The following is a 10,548-nucleotide window of genomic DNA, read 5'->3' as shown; positions in this document are numbered from 1 at the left end:
CTATCATTAGATTTTTTTAAAAATACGATATTCTTGCTTAACTAACGTTTCTACATAGGGATTAAGCATTTAGAACGAAATCTAATGTAGGAAAATGGTACTTTACTCTTGATCGGTACGTTGGGACTTTGAAAATATTCGGGCGTTCCAAACGCTCGTCTGTTGCATCATAGCGCGTCTCGGCGCAATCGACCGATTCGCTCGATCCATTATTTTCGATTTACGGCTAAAATAAATTTTTCTCATTTTATTCAATAACATATTCCTGCTTAAATAACTTTTTTACATATGGATTAAGCATTTAGAACGATACATTGTTTAAAATAAGGGCACTTTACTCTTGACATTTTACGGTTTTTTCAATTTTCTGAAAAATCCTATCATTAGATTTTTTTAAAAATACGATATTCTTGCTTAACTAACGTTTCTACATAGGGATTAAGCATTTAGAACGAAATCTAATGTCAGAAAATGGCACTTTACTCTTGACATTTTTCGGTTTTTCCAATTTTCTGGAAAATCCTATCATTAGATTTTTTTAAAAATACGATATTCTTGCTTAACTAACGTTTTTACATAGGGATTAAGCATTTAGAACGAAATCTAATGTAGGAAAATGGTACTTTACTCTTGATCGGTACGTTGGGACTTTGAAAATATTCGGGCGTTCCAAACGCTCGTCTGTTGCATCATAGCGCGTCTCGGCGCAATCGACCGATTCGCTCGATCCATTATTTTCGATTTACGGCTAAAATAAATTTTTCTCATTTTATTCAATAACATATTCCTGCTTAAATAACTTTTTTACATATGGATTAAGCATTTAGAACGATACATTGTTTAAAATAAGGGCACTTTACTCTTGACATTTTACGGTTTTTTCAATTTTCTGAAAAATCCTATCATTAGATTTTTTTAAAAATACGATATTCTTGCTTAACTAACGTTTCTACATAGGGATTAAGCATTTAGAACGAAATCTAATGTCAGAAAATGGCACTTTACTCTTGACATTTTTCGGTTTTTCCAATTTTCTGGAAAATCCTATCATTAGATTTTTTTAAAAATACGATATTCTTGCTTAACTAACGTTTCTACATAGGGATTAAGCATTTAGAACGAAATCTAATGTCAGAAAATGGCACTTTACTCTTGACATTTTTCGGTTTTTTCAATTTTCTGGAAAATCCTATCATTAGATTTTTTTAAAAATACGATATTCTTGCTTAACTAACGTTTCTACATAGGGATTAAGCATTTAGAACGAAATCTAATGTAGGAAAATGGTACTTTACTCTTGATCGGTACGTTGGGACTTTGAAAATATTCGGGCGTTCCAAACGCTCGTCTGTTGCATCATAGCGCGTCTCGGCGCAATCGACCGATTCGCTCGACCCATTATTTTCGATTTACGGCTAAAATAAATTTTTCTCATTTTATTCAATAACATATTCTTGCTTAGATAACTTTTTTACATAGGGATTAAGCATTTAGAACGATATAATGTTTAAAATAAGGGCACTTTACTCTTGACATTTTACGGTTTTTTCAATTTTCTGAAAAATCCTATCATTAGATTTTTTTAAAAATACGATATTCTTGCTTAACTAACGTTTCTACATAGGGATTAAGCATTTAGAACGAAATCTAATGTCAGAAAATGGCACTTTACTCTTGACATTTTTCGGTTTTTTCAATTTTCTGGAAAATCCTATCATTAGATTTTTTTAAAAATACGATATTCTTGCTTAACTAACGTTTCTACATAGGGATTAAGCATTTAGAACGAAATCTAATGTAGGAAAATGGTACTTTACTCTTGATCGGTACGTTGGGACTTTGAAAATATTCGGGCGTTCCAAACGCTCGTCTGTTGCATCATAGCGCGTCTCGGCGCAATCGACCGATTCGCTCGATCCATTATTTTCGATTTACGGCTAAAATAAATTTTTCTCATTTTATTCAATAACATATTCCTGCTTAAATAACTTTTTTACATATGGATTAAGCATTTAGAACGATACATTGTTTAAAATAAGGGCACTTTACTCTTGACATTTTACGGTTTTTTCAATTTTCTGAAAAATCCTATCATTAGATTTTTTTAAAAATACGATATTCTTGCTTAACTAACGTTTCTACATAGGGATTAAGCATTTAGAACGAAATCTAATGTCAGAAAATGGCACTTTACTCTTGACATTTTTCGGTTTTTTCAATTTTCTGGAAAATCCTATCATTAGATTTTTTTAAAAATACGATATTCTTGCTTAACTAACGTTTCTACATAGGGATTAAGCATTTAGAACGAAATCTAATGTAGGAAAATGGTACTTTACTCTTGATCGGTACGTTGGGACTTTGAAAATATTCGGGCGTTCCAAACGCTCGTCTGTTGCATCATAGCGCGTCTCGGCGCAATCGACCGATTCGCTCGATCCATTATTTTCGATTTACGGCTAAAATAAATTTTTCTCATTTTATTCAATAACATATTCCTGCTTAAATAACTTTTTTACATATGGATTAAGCATTTAGAACGATACATTGTTTAAAATAAGGGCACTTTACTCTTGACATTTTACGGTTTTTTCAATTTTCTGAAAAATCCTATCATTAGATTTTTTTAAAAATACGATATTCTTGCTTAACTAACGTTTCTACATAGGGATTAAGCATTTAGAACGAAATCTAATGTCAGAAAATGGCACTTTACTCTTGACATTTTTCGGTTTTTCCAATTTTCTGGAAAATCCTATCATTAGATTTTTTTAAAAATACGATATTCTTGCTTAACTAACGTTTCTACATAGGGATTAAGCATTTAGAACGAAATCTAATGTCAGAAAATGGCACTTTACTCTTGACATTTTTCGGTTTTTTCAATTATCTGGAAAATCCTATCATTAGATTTTTTTAAAAATACGATATTCTTGCTTAACTAACGTTTCTACATAGGGATTAAGCATTTAGAACGAAATCTAATGTAGGAAAATGGTACTTTACTCTTGATCGGTACGTTGGGACTTTGAAAATATTCGGGCGTTCCAAACGCTCGTCTGTTGCATCATAGCGCGTCTCGGCGCAATCGACCGATTCGCTCGACCCATTATTTTCGATTTACGGCTAAAATAAATTTTTCTCATTTTATTCAATAACATATTCTTGCTTAGATAACTTTTTTACATAGGGATTAAGCATTTAGAACGATATAATGTTTAAAATAAGGGCACTTTACTCTTGACATTTTACGGTTTTTTCAATTTTCTGAAAAATCCTATCATTAGATTTTTTTAAAAATACGATATTCTTGCTTAACTAACGTTTCTACATAGGGATTAAGCATTTAGAACGAAATCTAATGTCAGAAAATGGCACTTTACTCTTGACATTTTTCGGTTTTTTCAATTTTCTGGAAAATCCTATCATTAGATTTTTTTAAAAATACGATATTCTTGCTTAACTAACGTTTCTACATAGGGATTAAGCATTTAGAACGAAATCTAATGTAGGAAAATGGTACTTTACTCTTGATCGGTACGTTGGGACTTTGAAAATATTCGGGCGTTCCAAACGCTCGTCTGTTGCATCATAGCGCGTCTCGGCGCAATCGACCGATTCGCTCGACCCATTATTTTCGATTTACGGCTAAAATAAATTTTTCTCATTTTATTCAATAACATATTCTTGCTTAGATAACTTTTTTACATAGGGATTAAGCATTTAGAACGATATAATGTTTAAAATAAGGGCACTTTACTCTTGACATTTTACGGTTTTTTCAATTTTCTGAAAAATCCTATCATTAGATTTTTTTAAAAATACGATATTCTTGCTTAACTAACGTTTCTACATAGGGATTAAGCATTTAGAACGAAATCTAATGTCAGAAAATGGCACTTTACTCTTGACATTTTTCGGTTTTTTCAATTTTCTGGAAAATCCTATCATTAGATTTTTTTAAAAATACGATATTCTTGCTTAACTAACGTTTCTACATAGGGATTAAGCATTTAGAACGAAATCTAATGTAGGAAAATGGTACTTTACTCTTGATCGGTACGTTGGGACTTTGAAAATATTCGGGCGTTCCAAACGCTCGTCTGTTGCATCATAGCGCGTCTCGGCGCAATCGACCGATTCGCTCGATCCATTATTTTCGATTTACGGCTAAAATAAATTTTTCTCATTTTATTCAATAACATATTCCTGCTTAAATAACTTTTTTACATATGGATTAAGCATTTAGAACGATACATTGTTTAAAATAAGGGCACTTTACTCTTGACATTTTACGGTTTTTTCAATTTTCTGAAAAATCCTATCATTAGATTTTTTTAAAAATACGATATTCTTGCTTAACTAACGTTTCTACATAGGGATTAAGCATTTAGAACGAAATCTAATGTCAGAAAATGGCACTTTACTCTTGACATTTTTCGGTTTTTCCAATTTTCTGGAAAATCCTATCATTAGATTTTTTTAAAAATACGATATTCTTGCTTAACTAACGTTTCTACATAGGGATTAAGCATTTAGAACGAAATCTAATGTCAGAAAATGGCACTTTACTCTTGACATTTTTCGGTTTTTTCAATTTTCTGGAAAATCCTATCATTAGATTTTTTTAAAAATACGATATTCTTGCTTAACTAACGTTTCTACATAGGGATTAAGCATTTAGAACGAAATCTAATGTAGGAAAATGGTACTTTACTCTTGATCGGTACGTTGGGACTTTGAAAATATTCGGGCGTTCCAAACGCTCGTCTGTTGCATCATAGCGCGTCTCGGCGCAATCGACCGATTCGCTCGACCCATTATTTTCGATTTACGGCTAAAATAAATTTTTCTCATTTTATTCAATAACATATTCTTGCTTAGATAACTTTTTTACATAGGGATTAAGCATTTAGAACGATATAATGTTTAAAATAAGGGCACTTTACTCTTGACATTTTACGGTTTTTTCAATTTTCTGAAAAATCCTATCATTAGATTTTTTTAAAAATACGATATTCTTGCTTAACTAACGTTTCTACATAGGGATTAAGCATTTAGAACGAAATCTAATGTCAGAAAATGGCACTTTACTCTTGACATTTTTCGGTTTTTTCAATTTTCTGGAAAATCCTATCATTAGATTTTTTTAAAAATACGATATTCTTGCTTAACTAACGTTTCTACATAGGGATTAAGCATTTAGAACGAAATCTAATGTAGGAAAATGGTACTTTACTCTTGATCGGTACGTTGGGACTTTGAAAATATTCGGGCGTTCCAAACGCTCGTCTGTTGCATCATAGCGCGTCTCGGCGCAATCGACCGATTCGCTCGATCCATTATTTTCGATTTACGGCTAAAATAAATTTTTCTCATTTTATTCAATAACATATTCCTGCTTAAATAACTTTTTTACATATGGATTAAGCATTTAGAACGATACATTGTTTAAAATAAGGGCACTTTACTCTTGACATTTTACGGTTTTTTCAATTTTCTGAAAAATCCTATCATTAGATTTTTTTAAAAATACGATATTCTTGCTTAACTAACGTTTCTACATAGGGATTAAGCATTTAGAACGAAATCTAATGTCAGAAAATGGCACTTTACTCTTGACATTTTTCGGTTTTTCCAATTTTCTGGAAAATCCTATCATTAGATTTTTTTAAAAATACGATATTCTTGCTTAACTAACGTTTCTACATAGGGATTAAGCATTTAGAACGAAATCTAATGTCAGAAAATGGCACTTTACTCTTGACATTTTTCGGTTTTTTCAATTTTCTGGAAAATCCTATCATTAGATTTTTTTAAAAATACGATATTCTTGCTTAACTAACGTTTCTACATAGGGATTAAGCATTTAGAACGAAATCTAATGTAGGAAAATGGTACTTTACTCTTGATCGGTACGTTGGGACTTTGAAAATATTCGGGCGTTCCAAACGCTCGTCTGTTGCATCATAGCGCGTCTCGGCGCAATCGACCGATTCGCTCGACCCATTATTTTCGATTTACGGCTAAAATAAATTTTTCTCATTTTATTCAATAACATATTCTTGCTTAGATAACTTTTTTACATAGGGATTAAGCATTTAGAACGATATAATGTTTAAAATAAGGGCACTTTACTCTTGACATTTTACGGTTTTTTCAATTTTCTGAAAAATCCTATCATTAGATTTTTTTAAAAATACGATATTCTTGCTTAACTAACGTTTCTACATAGGGATTAAGCATTTAGAACGAAATCTAATGTCAGAAAATGGCACTTTACTCTTGACATTTTTCGGTTTTTTCAATTTTCTGGAAAATCCTATCATTAGATTTTTTTAAAAATACGATATTCTTGCTTAACTAACGTTTCTACATAGGGATTAAGCATTTAGAACGAAATCTAATGTAGGAAAATGGTACTTTACTCTTGATCGGTACGTTGGGACTTTGAAAATATTCGGGCGTTCCAAACGCTCGTCTGTTGCATCATAGCGCGTCTCGGCGCAATCGACCGATTCGCTCGATCCATTATTTTCGATTTACGGCTAAAATAAATTTTTCTCATTTTATTCAATAACATATTCCTGCTTAAATAACTTTTTTACATATGGATTAAGCATTTAGAACGATACATTGTTTAAAATAAGGGCACTTTACTCTTGACATTTTACGGTTTTTTCAATTTTCTGAAAAATCCTATCATTAGATTTTTTTAAAAATACGATATTCTTGCTTAACTAACGTTTCTACATAGGGATTAAGCATTTAGAACGAAATCTAATGTCAGAAAATGGCACTTTACTCTTGACATTTTTCGGTTTTTCCAATTTTCTGGAAAATCCTATCATTAGATTTTTTTAAAAATACGATATTCTTGCTTAACTAACGTTTCTACATAGGGATTAAGCATTTAGAACGAAATCTAATGTCAGAAAATGGCACTTTACTCTTGACATTTTTCGGTTTTTTCAATTTTCTGGAAAATCCTATCATTAGATTTTTTTAAAAATACGATATTCTTGCTTAACTAACGTTTCTACATAGGGATTAAGCATTTAGAACGAAATCTAATGTAGGAAAATGGTACTTTACTCTTGATCGGTACGTTGGGACTTTGAAAATATTCGGGCGTTCCAAACGCTCGTCTGTTGCATCATAGCGCGTCTCGGCGCAATCGACCGATTCGCTCGACCCATTATTTTCGATTTACGGCTAAAATAAATTTTTCTCATTTTATTCAATAACATATTCTTGCTTAGATAACTTTTTTACATAGGGATTAAGCATTTAGAACGATATAATGTTTAAAATAAGGGCACTTTACTCTTGACATTTTACGGTTTTTTCAATTTTCTGAAAAATCCTATCATTAGATTTTTTTAAAAATACGATATTCTTGCTTAACTAACGTTTCTACATAGGGATTAAGCATTTAGAACGAAATCTAATGTCAGAAAATGGCACTTTACTCTTGACATTTTTCGGTTTTTTCAATTTTCTGGAAAATCCTATCATTAGATTTTTTTAAAAATACGATATTCTTGCTTAACTAACGTTTCTACATAGGGATTAAGCATTTATAACGAAATCTAATGTAGGAAAATGGTACTTTACTCTTGATCGGTACGTTGGGACTTTGAAAATATTCGGGCGTTCCAAACGCTCGTCTGTTGCATCATAGCGCGTCTCGGCGCAATCGACCGATTCGCTCGACCCATTATTTTCGATTTACGGCTAAAATAAATTTTTCTCATTTTATTCAATAACATATTCTTGCTTAGATAACTTTTTTACATAGGGATTAAGCATTTAGAACGATATAATGTTTAAAATAAGGGCACTTTACTCTTGACATTTTACGGTTTTTTCAATTTTCTGAAAAATCCTATCATTAGATTTTTTTAAAAATACGATATTCTTGCTTAACTAACGTTTCTACATAGGGATTAAGCATTTAGAACGAAATCTAATGTCAGAAAATGGCACTTTACTCTTGACATTTTTCGGTTTTTTCAATTTTCTGGGAAATCCTACCATTAGATTTTTTTAAAAATATGATATTCTTGCTTAACTAACGTTTTTACATAGGGATTAAGCATTTAGAACGAAATCTAATGTAGGAAAATGGTACTTTACTCTTGATCGGTACGTTGGGACTTTGAAAATATTCGGGCGTTCCAATCGCTCGTCTGTTGCATCATAGCGCGTCTCGGCGCAATCGACCGATTCGCTCGATCCATTATTTTCGATTTACGGCTAAAATAAATTTTTCTCATTTTATTCAATAACATATTCCTGCTTAAATAACTTTTTTACATATGGATTAAGCATTTAGAACGATACATTGTTTAAAATAAGGGCACTTTACTCTTGACATTTTACGGTTTTTTCAATTTTCTGAAAAATCCTATCATTAGATTTTTTTAAAAATACGATATTCTTGCTTAACTAACGTTTCTACATAGGGATTAAGCATTTAGAACGAAATCTAATGTCAGAAAATGGCACTTTACTCTTGACATTTTTCGGTTTTTCCAATTTTCTGGAAAATCCTATCATTAGATTTTTTTAAAAATACGATATTCTTGCTTAACTAACGTTTTTACATAGGGATTAAGCATTTAGAACGAAATCTAATGTAGGAAAATGGTACTTTACTCTTGATCGGTACGTTGGGACTTTGAAAATATTCGGGCGTACGCGGCGCGCTCGGCGCTTCGAACAGCTCCGGTGTCCCCATTATTTTCGATTTACGGCTAAAATAAATTTTTCTAATTTTTTTCAATAACATATTCTTGCTTAGATAACTTTTTTACATAGGGATTAAGCATTTAGAACGATATAATGTTTAAAATAAGGGCACTTTACTCTTGACATTTTACGGTTTTTTCAATTTTCTGAAAAATCCTATCATTAGATTTTTTTAAAAATACGATATTCTTGCTTAACTAACGTTTCTACATAGGGATTAAGCATTTAGAACGAAATCTAATGTCAGAAAATGGCACTTTACTCTTGACATTTTTCGGTTTTTCCAATTTTCTGGAAAATCCTATCATTAGATTTTTTTAAAAATACGATATTCTTGCTTAACTAACGTTTTTACATAGGGATTAAGCATTTAGAACGAAATCTAATGTAGGAAAATGGTCCTTTACTCTTGATCGGTACGTTGGGACTTTGAAAATATTCGGCCGTACGCGGCGCGTCTCGGCGCTTCGAACAGCTCCGGTGTCCCCATTATTTTCGATTTACGGCTAAAATAAATTTTTCTAATTTTTTTCAATTACATATTCTTGCTTAAATAACTTTTTTACATAGGGATTAAGCATTTAGAACGACATGTTGTTTAAAATAATGGTACTTTACTCTTGTGATTTTTCGGTTTTTTTTGATTATTTTGAAAAATAAATTTTTGTAATTTTTTTAAATACGATATTCGTGATCAGTGAACGATTTCACATATGGATTAAGCATTTAGAATCGTGCGGAAGCGTTATTAAAAAAGTTTACTCGATGCGATGGGACTTTGAAAAGTTTGTGAAAATTTTCATATTGGGAAAAAATGTGTAATTTTTTGTCTAGTTTACGGTAGTGTAATTTATTTTAATGTTTACTATAAATTTTTTTTTCGTTCGTTCACGCGCTATGTTACAACAGCACGGCCGGGCGGTCTGTTGCCGCGGCGGTTTACACTCATAAGCGCGCGTGCTATTCGGCCGGCGGCGCCGGCGTCCTTGCCGGCCGTTCGGTATCTATAAGAGATACACGGTCCGTGCGAGGCGGACGGAGCAGAGCGGGTTTTGGGCCAATTCTACGATCTCGGTCGAGAAGCTGTCTCAGAGCTCCTTCGGGGCTTCGGTCCTGACTGTTTCGTGCCGTTTACGTTACGGACTTTTCTCCACACAGCGTGGCCACGGGTCGGTGTCTTTGACCGAATGGCCCATATGTGGCAAGCCCTACGGGGTTGGTTACCCGTATGCACTTTGTATGTATACTCGTACTCACTGAGCAATCGACTCTTCTGTCCGAGCGATGGAAAAATTTTTTAAAATGCATCTGTAAGATTTGGAAGCAAATCGTACCAATTGAAAACTGTGGCTAAAATGAATAGCCCAGTGGAGAGAGAAAACTATCAAAAAACTGATTTTTTAAATCAAGAGGTGTCAGAAATCGAAATGCCTAGCGCGAGCGGAAGAACACGCTTTCTCGCCAGTCCAGCATGTGTCCTGTCCGTTCTTCCTCGGCTTGCCGATTTTGCCCAGATCAGAGGTTTCGTGCTTCCGGCGGTCAGAAGATCAGCGTGAGCGTACGCGCTTCCACGACTATGGCATCACCCATGTACTTTTTCCTTTGAATATATTTGAGTACATAAAAAATATTAAAACATATAGAGAGAACTGTGTCTTGGATCTTAAAAATTTGTCAATAGCGATGATATATTATTACTTAACTTGAAGTATTTGTACGTTTTAGCTGGGACGTACATTTATCTTACAAGATGTTAATAGCGAGACTCTTGAAGATAAAATTATCTTGTGATTT

This window comes from Megalopta genalis, unplaced genomic scaffold (genome assembly GCF_051020955.1).
Source record: "Megalopta genalis isolate 19385.01 unplaced genomic scaffold, iyMegGena1_principal scaffold0114, whole genome shotgun sequence".
NCBI lineage: Eukaryota > Metazoa > Arthropoda > Insecta > Hymenoptera > Halictidae > Megalopta > Megalopta genalis.
Note: the sequence above shows the minus strand (reverse complement) of the source record.